We start from the raw sequence: 14,837 nt of genomic DNA on the forward strand, positions 1-14,837 counted from the left end.
AGTGTCAGGCAGACAGGCGCCACCGGACGCCAAACACTCCCCCCGATCAACAGACATTGGAAAGCCATTCGGGTTTGTAGTGTCCAAACCTGTTTTGTCTGAACAGTAATGAGTTCTGCTCACGCTTGGAACGTGTACAAGCCCATGGGGATGTCGCTAAGCTAAGTGAAAGCTCTCTAAATCCCCCCTGAAGTGGAATAGAAGTTGTAGCACAAGATAGCTTGAATGTGATGACATATTGATCTGTGCGCTCGGAACCCCCCCGCCCACCCACTTGCAACTTCCCCATTGTGCCCAATGCAACGTCCCCATCACGTGACGCTATTTGTCACTGAGGGGAAATGTCCGACTATCAACACAATACAGCAGCTAATTTATGACACAGCAAATCTGTAGTCTGCTGTGATGTAGTGGACATGCACTCAAGGTTCAGGCCCCAGCATGGGTGCTGTGGGATTATACTGCCCCCTATTGGCAACATCCTGAATGGTACCTTTGAAGCTCACTGACAAGCAGTGTTGTTTTGTCTGTGGATTCAGTCTTCTGATTAAATTCATTAATTCATTCATTTTCTACCACTTATACTCACAAGGGGGTGCTGGAGCCTATCCCAGCTGTCTTCGGGCGAGAGGCGGGGTACACCCTGGACTGGTGGCCAGCCAATCGACAAACAACCATTCTCACTCACATCTGATTATATTATCTGAAAAAATTATAACCGCACATGTTAGGTTTACGGAAGACTACATTTTCTTTTATGCTTACAAAAGATATGCACATTATTTTTTGAAGACTTGAAATTATTGATGCTTGATATTGGTATACCCATAGTCAGGATGCCGATATTGTCCAGTAGCTTGTTATTAATACTGACATCAATCAAACTCAACAAAACAGTCATTAAAAATCTTACCATGTTCTCCTAGCATCAACAAGCAAGACAGGTTTGACCAAATAAAATCATATATACAATAAGTATCCAGAGCCCATCCAATAGCTGTCCTGTGTATCTTTGAACGTGAACTGATGAAGCCTGCTCAAAATAGAGGCAGGATGTCTTCTAAGACACCCTGAATCGTACAGTTGCCGTGGATTCAATGCTTAAAGGCTTAAATAATAAACAGGACAGCTCTTGTCCTATCCTATCGAGTCTTTGAGCAGGAACTGATGAATTCTGCTTGGGATGAGAGGTAAAACGTCTTCTAAGAGAACCCGGACAGTCTGGCTGCCATTGATTCAATGCTTGAAGACTTCATAGGTCAGCACTTGCCCTGTCCTGGGCAAGGGAACTTTATTTATGGAGCTCAGATTGTACACAGGGTATTTCAAAGTGAGCTCCAGAAAAGAAGGGTAAAATCCCAGCACTGTCCGGTCAGGCATTTGGCTGGCTGGTTGGTTCTTAGGTGATCAGTTGCTGGGATAGGCTCCAGCTACCAATAAAATTGTTCCATACTCTAAACTGTCAGCAAGTGTCAATGTCTCTGTGACTGATTGGGCTAGGCTTTAGCTCCCCCATGATGCAGAAGAAAAACAAGTCCAAATGCTGGTCTCCTTGCTCGTGCCCCTCAACCACATCGTCATCATCTATCCGTCTTGTTATTCCTGCTGTCTCTGGGTGAAGATTGCCCAATATACTTCCAATCCAAAGATGTGGAAGCTGACAGATGGAGGTGCTCGCAGACAGCCAGAAACTTGTCATGACGGGAGATAGTGGAAGGTGTGAAGAATAACTCAGCAGGGCCGCTGAGGAAAGTTATTTAAAGCCAAGACTACACAGTAGTGCTCCCTAGTCTTAGTTAAGTAGGCCTCAGCCTGTCAACTTGTCTTTAATTATATTGGCTAAGATGTATGCGAGTCTTAGTTTGCGGCTACTTTGAGCTGGCAAGGAGATATCGTGTTTGGCAGAGCGGGTACACACGGCTTGTGGTAGCTGGGAATAACTACAAACTGGGAATAGCGAGGTGACAGCAGGGAGTGGGCTGGTGAGAACAGACTGCAAGCATGTGTGCAACAGGACGCTACATTTGACTTCACATAGGGGCCGTCTACGTGTTCTCCTATATAAAAAAAAAAACCCTGATGTAACCTTGGAGCACGGTGATATTTGTTGGTCTTATCAAATGTCCCCTGATGCACTGGCTGAGCTGTCAGTCCGGGCAAGAAAAATGTCATTGTTACCCTCTCTCGGCTTTAGAACGCAATCTAATCACGACTGCTCCAGCTTGTCCTGCATTGTCCAGGTGGCCTCCGTCGGGGAGACTCTCGCTAATGTCCTTTAGCAGGTGATGTAACCCAGACCCACACACACACATACACACAGACTCGCTTGTATGATCACACTAAGTGCAAACCACATCCATTTCCTTTTATAAAAACACTGATCAGGTTTTTTGGTCCTCCACAGGGTCTGTACAGTTGAGATTAAGCCTGCAGTGCAGGTCTGCAAATTGGATCAGGCCCGTCACAAACGCAATGTGTGGACTTTGCTAACAAGCTTATATATGTTTGGCACAAAAACAAATCAAATGAACTGCACCACATCGACTGCGAATAGGTGAAGTCATCATACGAGGATGGCATTGATTTTTAACCCTAGACTGATGAGAGACAACATATGCTTTTCATAACCACTTTTGTACAACTTATAAGTAAACTATATTCAGCATTACCGTTTCTGCTACCTTTGGAATCAGCACCTCCAAGTACAAGCCCGTGGTTCTAGCCCGGAAAAGGAAAGTGCCATTCCCGGGTCGGGGGTGAGTAGAGGAGTTTAAGTAACTCAGGGTACTGTTCAAACCTGAATGAAGAATGGAACACAAGATCGCCACAGGGATTGTTAGACTAGATACTGTAGAACAGCTCTAGTCCTGTCCTATCTGGTCTTTGAGCATGAACTGATAAATCCTGCTCAGATGAGAAGCACAAATCTTCTAAGACAACCTGAGCAGTCCCGTTACCATTGAGTCGATGATTAAAGACTAGACTCTTGTCCTGTCCTATCTTTGAGCATGAACTGATTAATCCTGTTCAGATGAGAGGCAAAAATCTTGAAGACGAGATAGGACAGCCTCGTCCTCTCCTTGATAGTCTTTGAGTATGAACCCATGAAACCCTTCTAAGACAACCTGAACAGTCCAGTAGCCATCACTTCAATGCTTAAAGGTGAGATAGGGTGGCTCGTTTACTTTCCGAGTTTCCTATCTAGTCTTTTAGCTTGAACTGATGGAGTCCTGTGAGATGAAACATGTTCAAAGACAACCTGAAGAATCCAGTTGCTATTGATTCAATGCTTAAAGACTAGATAGGTTATCACTGGACTGGACTCTCCTGTAATGCTAGCGTGAGAAGCTCTGTCAGGCAACTGGGTTTTTCATTTGACCTCGGATAAGCAGAAGATGGATGGATGGATGGATGGAGGTGATTTTTTTTCTCCAATTTTGGTGGCCTTGGAAGCCACTGCACCTTTAACCTTTGCCTATATTGCCTAGCGGGTCAGTCGGCTGTGTACAGGTCATGGTTGAGCTGGTGCCTATCCCAGTTGGGCTAGAGGCATCGTACACCCTAGACCAGGGGTGCTCACACTTTTTCAGCATGCGAGCTACTTTTAAAATGACCGAGTCAAAATGATCTACCCACTACAAAAATGCAAAACATCTATTTATTTTCAAATGTATTGAGGATTATTTGTACGTACAATGTATGTTGATGTACCTTACATAACCAAATGAGCCAATATTGCAAAACACACATAATTAACTATTAACATTTTTTGTAATTACCTGAGTTTACTTTGATGACTTGCACTGAATTGAACCAGCCAGGGATGCATAGTCCGGACAGTAGCTGCTGATAGCCAGCCTCAAGCACACTTCCAAATGTTTATCAGTCATGGATAATATCCGTATCATAATATCCGTATAATATTCCATATCCGTATGGAAGTGATATGTTTTTTGCCTTTTTACTTGGTCCAGTTTTTGCCTTTTTACTTGGTCCAGCTCCTTCACTCATTTTAGTGACCATAAACTTTAGCGAGGGCTTTAAAATCTCGCAATTCGCCGACTAGCTTAGCACTTTGCATCGTTGTTTACGCATGAGCGGTGACCTAAAGGTCAAAATTCAGTTGTCATCTGATTGGTTGTCCTGTATGTCAATCAAGTAACGGGGATGGATGATAGGCTGACATCGTAAGTTCTGCTGCACTTAGAGACGTTGTTTGATTTGATTGGTCGCCCGAAGGGCAACATTCAGTTGTCATCTGAATGGCTGCCCTGTATATCAATCAAGTGACGGCATTGATGCTGGGATGATATTTTTTTAATGTCACGCCGCGATCGACCAGCGATCGACCAGTACCACCTCCGCGATCAACCGGTAGCTCGCGATCGACTTAATGAGCACCCCTGCCCTAGACTGATCTGTGAACCATAATAGGACAGACACTGAAGAAAACCCCAAAGACAAGCTTGAGAAGCATGGTGTCAAGAGGCTAAAAGCGTCTTGTGAACAGCATCGTGTCGATGTGATGTACTCCTCCAGTGGGGGGAAAAAAACACAGAAACTCGTCTTTCCCAGGATGAAACAGACTCTGACAGTATTCATTTGAGATTACTCGGTGTAATCCCCTTATCTGCCTAACTACCTGTCCCAGAAAGTGATCCAAGCATACCCCTATGAGCCTCGTTGGGATTTTTACCTTCCTGACAGGAGCAAATCCTTGCGTCTATAATGTGACAGCCCGGGCATCTTTTTGACTGGCATGCCAATTCTTATCTGGTGAGCACCTTGCTTTATCCCCACAAAAGTGTCACAACAGGTGCAAAGGCCTCCAATATCCACACCTTGGCATTTACAGTTTGTGTTATAACACCAATACAAGGTGTGCCAAGTGCTTAGGGATGAAAAATGGGGAGAAATAACAAACAAACATGGACACCAACACCACTTTTATTGGGTCCATCAGTATACTACACATTAGTGGTGTGTCGGTCATGAAAAAACGGGTTAAAAGAACTAGTTTTTGTGAAGGGAATGAATGACCGCCCCTAAAATACCCGTTCAGTTCTTTCAGTTGCAAATGCTTTGTTTTTTGATTGGCTGGAGAGTCAGTTCACCTTTCCTTTTACATGGCGGGACTGTCTGCGTGCTTGCCTGTCTTATCTCATTGTCGCGCCTCACTTGGTGGGTGGGGTTAGCTGACTGAAAGATGGAGACCGAGACCGAGAGATTGACCGACACTGTCGGTGACCGCTTTCATTCGGTTCACAAAAATGAAGTAGTTATTTTGACCCGTTCGTTCATGACCGACACACCCCTAGTCATCACGTGTTGTTGCGCTGTTCAGTCGGAACGAAGGTGAACATGAGTGAACGGACTGACTCTACACGGCTGACGACCACTTGACCGAAATGAACGGATCTTTTTACTGACTCGACCTGAATGATCCGGTTCACCGAAATGAACACATCCTCTCCTAAAAGTGGGTTCAAGATGCAAGGAAATAGTCGGATACTTCGTGTTACTTCACGGAAGGAAATTGCAGGTCATTAACACTTAACGTAATATTCTGACTCACGGTGTCATAAAAGACAGAAGCTAAAGCTATCACACAGCAACGCAACAGGTAGACAACAAATGTCTATGTTAATGCTAAACATGTAATTTAGCAGCCATTTACAAAACTGTCCAGCAAAGCACGCTGGGAAGCGGGAAGGTCTCCCAGCAATATAATGCTACAATATTATATTATTACATGGTATCTACCTGTATTAATGATATCAATATTTAAATATTTACGGATTGACATACATATATAGTATTAATTTGTACTGGATGCGATGTACTTTAGTTTCCGGTTTTTGGTATTACATGTTAAGTAGTATAAACGAAGAACATCATGTGCGAAATATTCGACTGGTAATTTAACCGGTTTACCTTTTAAAAAATCGAAACAAAGATGGAATACTTACATATTGGCGTTGTATTCGTCGTGTGGAATATTTGAAGAGCGTTGAAAGTTTATTTTTCCACAAACGTTTTAAGGAAGGGACGACAAAAAGCAGGTAGGAGAAGTTTGGACAGCTTCCATTGCATCGTATGACTATTATTATCAACCACTGCTCGCTTTAATAACTATTGCAAACTAGTTTAAACACGGAGTGATTATACCAAATTCTATTTTAAAGTCTCAATTGTAGAAAGTAGTATTTAAAATATGGCACAAATAGGATGTGGTTTATCTGTGTGTGATACAACAGCGACCTCTGGTGTTGTGTGGCTAAATTAGCATAATTTGTCGAAGCCGCCAATGTGACGTCATCAAACTATTTTGTTGCAAAGCATTGTGGGTATATGTGGCGAAAAGCTTCTAGTTGCGGTGAATGTAGATGGTTAGATACAGAGATGGTGAGATGTTGTTGATTAACCACCATATCATGTTTTGGTTTTTATGAGATTGTGGCAGTAGAGAAAGCGCGCATCCGATTGTATGTGGAGAGTTATTGTAGCCTCGCGCTTCTTAGCTACCCATAATACATTGCCTTTTGATCACATGATGAGGCTGACGCACGTCCATTGGCGGAAGTTCGAATCTATAGTCAAACAGTATGCGTTATTGTATGGTATGATAACCATCCTGATACGCATGTATATCGAGTGATAAGAAAAATATATTTGTAAAAAGATCAAATTAGCTGAATTAAAGTCGTCGGTAAATTATGTGTTACATTGTTCGTTTTTGTTTTTGTCGTGAATGATGGCTCATTTATTTTCATTAAAAGCTATATAAAAAGTAATGCTTAACATCCGTCAAGTTAGTCATGTTCACCATTTTGTACGTCTGCAAACCTCGGAAGTCAAAGTGGCCTCACCGCCACACGCATGCGCAGTGTTGACTTGTGTTTCCAAACGTGGAGCATTGTGTCTTTTTGGCTTCAATGGTACAAAACAAACATGGCGATTCACGTTTTATAGTTAATACAATGTGCCTATCAGATTGTCGCATCAACTCATGCATCACATCAATTGTGAGTGGGTGACAGAATGCCTTTTGTATAATGGGGTCCCACAATGCACTGCGACATGAAGCTCGTTCGATAAACATTTGTTTTTTTGCTAAATTGGATGCAAACAAACATTTCTCACATGGCAGGAATAGTTGAACATGGTCGAGCGAACATTACATTGTGAATCGTAAAGCACCATTAAAGCCGACCATAACAGTGGACGGTATGGTGAGTAGTGACTTGCCTGTCCGTGACATTACGTCGGTAGCTTTGCGCAGTGGCAGTATCGTAGCCTATGAGGTTTATCCGAGGCGCGATTATTGCTAGTTGAAAACTTTACCCAATACCCCGCCTTGACGACTTGAAATATAGTCGGCTATGGCAATTTTTGACGGTCTCTACGGAGACTAATATTCTGTCAAGATAAATATCCGATTCAAAAACGACATTGCCAAAAAAGGGCAATGAAATTATAAGAGAAGATGATAATGCGGTGAACCCCATAAAATCATAATATCAGACAATTCTACCGGCGTATGTACAGACATCTCATTAGGATTCATTTACCTTTTGGCCCCGTCAAGAAATCAGTGACATACTACATTCTTGTTTCTACCTACAAAATAAGTGATAGCGCCACAATAGAACACATTATTCGAAATAGGAATGCACATTTGTTACATTTAATGAAAAAAATAATTAAAACCCCTATATTTTTTGGCGCTGGTTCCATCTTTTAAACACTCGCTGATAACTAACCAAAGACCAACCAAACCAAATTCAAGATTAGCGGGTCGACTCCATTGCGTTCCGCGAATGGATGGATGTGCCTTATATTTCAAATGCCACGCGGTTCACAAGCCAAACCAGCAACCCACTTCCTGAATCAGTCACGTGGCACGGTGGTTCAAGCGTCATCACCTACGTCATCAAAACACGACTACAAGGAAGCGACTCGGCATCTTCTCCCACATTATTGCCCTGCGTTGGTGAGGCCACCATAATAGAGTGCAGATTTCAGAAAAAAATTGTGCAGCCTTATTTTTGTACTATCGGAACTTTAAGTTTTTAGTCAAGAATTGAGTATGAACGCACAACTTGTACTGCATTATAGCTTGTTACAACATGTAAATTAGTCTCCGTAGAGACCGTCAAAAATTGCCATAGCCGACTATATTTCAAGTCGTCAAGGCGGGGTATTGGGTAAAGTTTTCAACTAGCAATAATCACGCCTCGGATAAACCTCATAGGCTATGATACTGCCACTGCGCAAAGCTGACGGTGAAACGATCAAGGTGGTCGACCCATTTACCAGTCTACGTTTTACAGTTACGGTCTCTACTTTGACACGCCCATGTACTTCACATCTACACGAAGTACACGGACAGATGGACAGATGTAAATATCCGTTACTCCTCTTATATTACAATATTTGCTGTATGAATAAACACTCTGAGACATCAATCAACTCCATTATGTATTTTATTGTGATAGGGAAAAAATACAATTCGCCACAAAGCATCACACTTGAAACACTGCCATCTAGTGGTCACAATGGGATTCAGTAATAAAAAAATCAACCATAAAACCATAACATGATGTAGGAACGTTGTTGCGCTAATGTATTTACTTATACATTTATGCGTGTAAATATGTCGTTTGATGATAAGACTAGTAGGGTCAAGTGCTCACGGCAGGCTGATATTCCAGCGCTCATTATGTGCTCTGTTGGCTGCTTTTAGCAGTTATTAACTTTTGTGGGAACTCATTGTATAGCTCCATAATAATTAATTGATGTGGAGAAAATAAGGTTAGGGTTGGACTAAAAGATGAATGAATGCTAGCACACATTAATCATTTGTGTCAAAAAAGAGACCGTAACAGTAACATGTAGCCAGAGTAAGGATTCAGTCACTTTCGACAACTACTAGTCAGCTTTGCGCAGTGGCAGTATCATAGCCCATGAGGATTATCCGAGGCGTGATTATTGCTAGTTGAAAACTTTACCCAATACCCCGCCTTGACGACTTGAAATATAGTCGGCTATGGCAATTTTTGACGGTCTCTGCGGAGACTACAATAATGTAAAAGCAATGCAATTTCAAGCTTATTACAGATGACTCGGTTTCCAAAGCTGATCCCTAAATCGATCAAGCAAATATGAAGGATGAGAATGTGACAAACCTCTTCAGAGCATCGATAATTTCAGACAATTGTACCGGCGTATGTACAGACATCTCATTAGGAATCATTTACCTTTTGGCCCCATCAAGAGGTCAATGATATGTACTACACTCTGGTTTCTACCTACAAAATAAGTGATAACGTCATAGTGAAACATTATTCAAAATAGAGATGCACATTTGTTACTTTTAACGAAATAACGCATTAAAACCCCTATATTTTTGGCGCTGGTTCCATCTTTTAAAATGATAACTAACTAAAGACCAATCAATCAAACCAATCAAATTCAACATGTGCGAGTCGACTCCATTGCGTTTCGCAAATGGATGGATGGATGTCCCATATATTTTCAAATGGCACGCGGTTCACACGCCAAACTAGCAAACCACTTCCTGAATCAGTCACATGGCAAGGTGGGTCAAACGTCATCATCTACGTCATCAAACCACGACTCTAAGGCAGCGACTCGCATCAACTCACTTATTATTGCCTTGCCTTGGCTCAGATTATAGGGAGCAGATTCCAGAAGGAACACACACACACACATATATATATATATGCCATATATAAAGATATATAGATATATAACTCTACAATCCTTACCGCGATCATATTTCGCCTGGATCTGATTACGCCACACAATCTCCAAAGCCTCGACACAGACCGTAACATCACTTGCTTTTTTAGATTGCCATGTATGTTAACTGGATTTCGTCCACCCCCATTTGCGACAAGTTAATACAAAAGTTGGCCCATTTGTGCTGCCTTACTTTTTTAATTATAAGAGATGGAAGTTTTTAGTTATGTTTGTGCAACTGAGACAGCAAATTGACGCTGTGAGTGTAGTCAGGCTTGTACTGCATTATAGCTTGTTATAACACGAATCATAGTCTCCGTAGAGACCGTCAAAAATTGCCATAGCCGACTATATTTCAAGTCGTCAAGGCGGGGTATTGGGTAAAGTTTTCAACTAGCAATAATCACGCCTCGGATAAACCTCATAGGCTATGATACTGCCACTGCGCAAAGCTACCGGTATGATGGAGAAGGTGGTCGACTCATTTACCAGCCTACGTTTTACAGTTACGGTCCCTTGATTTGAAACGTATGCCAGACCCAATGGGAACCTACTCTATGGTTCAATGTAGATATACACAATACATTTTGTTCTAGAAAGGCTAACCTAGTTGGTATATTTCAACCTTTACCATTTGCCTCGTCATCCACTACTTATAAACATGTAAAAGTTGCACATTTTCCAAGGTTGCTAAAACATTGCTAAAATACAGAGTTTGTAACATTGCGAAAACTTGTAAACTTTGCTAGCAGTGTCGGTAACAGCAGGGCTAACTCGGCATGAGGGAGTACTCCGATATCTGAATCTGTTCACTCATCTAAATTATACCTACTCAGAATGGGCAGGGCATAAACCGGACGTGGGTACGATTTTAAAATGGGCGTGGCGTAAACAGGAAGTGGGACATGATTATCATTACAGGGAACCTATTATGCTTTTTCCACTTTTCTGACCTATAAATGTAGTAAGAATGTTGTATTCCCGTGTGAAACCACAGCAAAGTTTGAATATGAATTGATGAGAAGTTGCTATATATATATAGAGAGAGAGAGAGAGAGAGAGAGAGAGAGAGAGAGAGAGATATTTAATTACGTTAAATAAATATTAATATATATTTAATTTAATATATATATATATATATATATAGAGAGAGAGAGAGATTTAATTAAATAAAATAAATATTAATACATATTTAATTTAATATATATAAATATATATAATATTAATCATATATATATATATATATATATATATACAGTGCATCCGGAAAGTATTCACAGCGCTTCACTTTTTCCACATTTTGTCATGTTACAGCCTCATTCCAAATTGTATTAATTTAATCTCTTACCTCAAAATTCTACACAAAATACTCCATTATGACAATGTGAAAAAGTTTTTTTTTTGACTTTTTTTGAATTTATTAAAAATAGAAAACTAAGAAATCACATTTACATACGTAAGTATTCACAGCCTTTGCCATGAAGCTCAAAATTGAGCTCTGGTGCATCTTTTTTCCACGGATCATCCTTGAGATCTTTCTACAGCTTAATTGGAGTCCACCTACAGTAAATTCATTGTGCTCCGTTTTGTGTTGTGTGATAGAAAGTCCACTCATTTAAAAACAGCGGAAAGGCAGAACATTCCAGTCTTGTCAGGTTTGCTGTCAGGTATGAAATGAGACTACCGACTGCTTCTCTCAGGGCTCAGCTGTGCAATTCTAACAATGAACATGTTGTCAACATTTTTGAGGGTACAATGTCAGGAGGTATTTTTTTAATGTCTTGACGCTGTCATGACCCGGCAGCCTATCTGTTTTTGCCACCTGTTATCAAGTGGAAGTGTGGTGTTCCTTTTCTGTAGTTTCCCGTCTCATATTCATGCTGGTGGTGGGGAAGGATGGCCGAAATTAAGCCCTATCAGTGAAGCACTTTATCCATTTCCCTACGCTCCCTCCTGCATTGTGGTAAACAAATTAGGCCTTTGTGGTTTGAAAGGTCATGGTGCAATTATCCCAACTGCTTTTGTCTGAGGAGTTCAATGCAGTTTGCATCAACAATCGCCTGCAAAATTTCTGCTAGTAACCTGATTTGTGAGGCTAAAAGTAAGTCAATACCATTTTCTGTTCAAACGCAACACAAAGCACTCCAGTGTCAGAGCACTCCTCTTGCTCAGCTCGGCACATAAAGTCAAAAATCTATTGACACTTCAGAACATCAATGCAAGACTCAGTAGGAAACTCCAAGCTGGGGCTATGTATCGGATATCTGTCAAAAACCTCAACCTCAGGATGTGAGGGATAGTTACTTTCTGAGGATGAGGTTCATCTGCGTTTCTGGATCTGATATTTGATGTGACAATATCAGCATGACACCATTGAGAGGATATTACATTGTGAGTAATGAATTAGTGTAAGAGACGACCATAAACTCATATCTGTACAGAATTGCTGTCCTGACCCGACACCCTGGAGTGATTGCTGACCAGTATCACGCCCAATTAAACCCCAGAAGTTCATTGATGTCAACGCCATCTCGCCATCTAAGACCAAAGAGAGCAACTATTCATGGTTCATCCCCCAGCACATGGTGACACACAACGGGTAATACCCAATAGTCTTTATCTGCTCCTTCATGATCAATGGACAGAGCCTAAACGACAACTGCAACTACTTCCAGTCACACTCCTGCAGACCTTCCTTCCTAGACCCACACTCGGATCTAGCCTTCTGGGAGTTCTGGGAACAACCAGAGGTCATCAGCAGTGATGTCAAGGGAACGTTTCACCAAGTCCGCCTGCTTGAAAAGGACAAACCATTACTTGGCTTCCTGCGGCGGGATGATCAAGAACCTACCATCCATGAATGGCAAGTACTCCTGTTCGAGACAACGTGTTGTCCATGCCACCTTCGCCCTTCGCCTGTTCACAGGCACACTGCCTGCAGAGCGTTCAATCAGAAGATCAAGCCAAGCAGCTGGTAAGCCGACTACACACATTGGTGACGGACGGTGGATTTGAACTCGGAGAATGAGCTAGCAACGTAGCTACTGTTATCAGACACCTGCCCAAAGAATCCCAGTCGGAAAGTACCACACTCTGGGTCATGCAACAGCTGACCCTCAAGAGCGTACACTTAGAACCTTGTGGCAGTCTAAAGCAGACACACTTCTCTACCAGAAACACCAGAGTTGTCCTGAACTGACCTGTGCATCATTTATCGTCTTCTTGTAGTAACACAAAAACAATATGATCCTCTGGGATCGGACAATCCCAATCTCCCTGAAGATCTGCTGCAGGCTTGGAGGGCTTGGGAAGATTAACCTCCTCAATTGGCACAAGTTGGCTTCTGTGCTGATCAAAAAGCTCACAATCAATATCCACATAGTAGTATACTGGACCGATTCCACCACAGTCTACCACAGGTACTAGCTACAGTCACACTCCTGCAGATATAACGTATTTGTAGGCACCAGAGTTGCAGAAATATAACATCTGACATCCATCAGTGCTTGTCTTCTTCGTTGTATGGAGGAAGTTCTAACTCAGCATTATGACAACCACCTGCAGCACCCCAGATTAGAGCATGTTTTTGCCGAGTTTTGCAGGAAATACTGCATACTGAGAAGCAGAGAAGCAGTCAAGAAGCACCAGCATTACTGCGTGGACTGTAGGAAGTGGAGAAGCTGTCCACAGGTACCAAGAATGGCAGATATACCGCCCTCCAGTTTGAGGCTCTGTCAACCCGTTTTCTACTCCACTGTTGCTGACTGTTTCGGACCGATGATTGTAAAAGTGTTAATGACTGTCCTAATTGAAATAGTAGGCATCCTCAATTCAAGGCATTTGGGTTATATATCCTCTGACCTTGCTGACCCTGATCCAATCACGCCCAACTGCCTGTTGATGGGGCAGCCGGACTCGTCGCTCCCTCAAGTGGTCTACCTTGCAACAGAACTGCTGAATCGGAAAAGATGGCGTGTTTCCCGGGTTCTAGGAAACATTATATCCAGCACTTCCTTCTCAACTTGCAAGCCCGGCAGAAGTGGAAGACGGAAAGTGATGACATCACTGCAGGCACAGTCGTCCTTATCGTGGATCAACAAGAGCCCTCTGGCAAGTAGGGACGGTGAAGACTGTTATTCCTGGAGGAGACAGCCAAGTGAGGACAGCCGTAATTCAAGTGAAAAACCTTGACGTCTCGTCAAGCGACCACCTTTACCTCAGGACAGTTTTCACACCTAATGGTCAAATTTGGGGGCGGCTGTCCAAAAGACTGTTTGATGGTACCTGTTCTGGACCACCCACCTACCCTAAATATAAGAAGACACCAATCTAGATGTGGACATTCCCTCCCGAGGACTGAACTCACTGAAGTGATGCCCTGACCCGACACCCTGGAGTCACTATAGTGGAGTCACAAAACCGACCAGTATTACGCCCAGTTAAACCCCTCACTACAGCAACTTTTGATGTCTCAATGGACTTTTGTGTAGTTAATGTTTGGGTACATTACAGAATATAAAGATGCCATAAAGTTTACCAATGACCTGATAAAGTCTCAGTTTGGTTTTAATACATTTGAGGACTGTGCCAGTTTCTGCCAGTCTCCATGCTCCAAGGATTTACTTCTACATTGTAAATGTAGATATACGTCAATCATTTTGTCATAGAGAGGGCAACAGTTTGGGGGTCCAACAGTCCAACGGTATGTATTTTTTCTTATAGGACACTAGAGGGCAGGCTTCTTCAAATTGTCCATAAGATGCGACTCAGCTAAAGTTCAACTACAAACGTTTCAAACTAAACTACATGTATGGCTTGAACAGTTTGTATGAGAAATATCTTCTATGTTTTGATGTTTTATTTTTATGATGTGAATACACACAATACAATACTGAAGCCATTGCTCTTCATTGAATTCATTGAATTTGTTTTCAATATACGGAAGATTATTATTATGCAATTATTGCATCCTAGCATGGATATACACCAGTCACGCTTAAACTCTCAGAAATAAACCTGATCTCAGACAAACATAAACACAAAGCATGGGGTCCCGGGATTAGTTCCTAGGT

General features: G+C 42.1%; 4 non-coding genes across 4 annotated transcripts; 2 read left to right on the forward strand and 2 right to left on the reverse strand.

The window, feature by feature from the left end:
* The first annotated feature begins 7,270 nt into the window (after positions 1 to 7,270).
* Positions 7,271 to 7,411, forward strand: LOC131131737 (U4 spliceosomal RNA). The gene has a single exon (XR_009130241.1). It is a non-coding gene; the product is annotated as a U4 spliceosomal RNA (small nuclear RNA).
* Positions 7,412 to 8,140: 729 nt separating this feature from the next.
* On the reverse strand, positions 8,141 to 8,281 carry LOC131131748 (U4 spliceosomal RNA). Its single transcript, XR_009130252.1, has one exon. It is a non-coding gene; the product is annotated as a U4 spliceosomal RNA (small nuclear RNA).
* Positions 8,282 to 8,937: 656 nt separating this feature from the next.
* LOC131131747 (U4 spliceosomal RNA) lies at positions 8,938 to 9,078 on the forward strand. Its single transcript, XR_009130251.1, has one exon. It is a non-coding gene; the product is annotated as a U4 spliceosomal RNA (small nuclear RNA).
* A 1,000-nt stretch (positions 9,079 to 10,078) lies between these two features.
* On the reverse strand, positions 10,079 to 10,219 carry LOC131131749 (U4 spliceosomal RNA). The gene has a single exon (XR_009130253.1). It is a non-coding gene; the product is annotated as a U4 spliceosomal RNA (small nuclear RNA).
* Between the last annotated feature and the right edge of the window lie 4,618 nt (positions 10,220 to 14,837).

Source organism: Doryrhamphus excisus, chromosome 6, assembly GCF_030265055.1.
Source record: "Doryrhamphus excisus isolate RoL2022-K1 chromosome 6, RoL_Dexc_1.0, whole genome shotgun sequence".
NCBI classification, from domain to species: Eukaryota; Metazoa; Chordata; class Actinopteri; order Syngnathiformes; family Syngnathidae; genus Doryrhamphus; species Doryrhamphus excisus.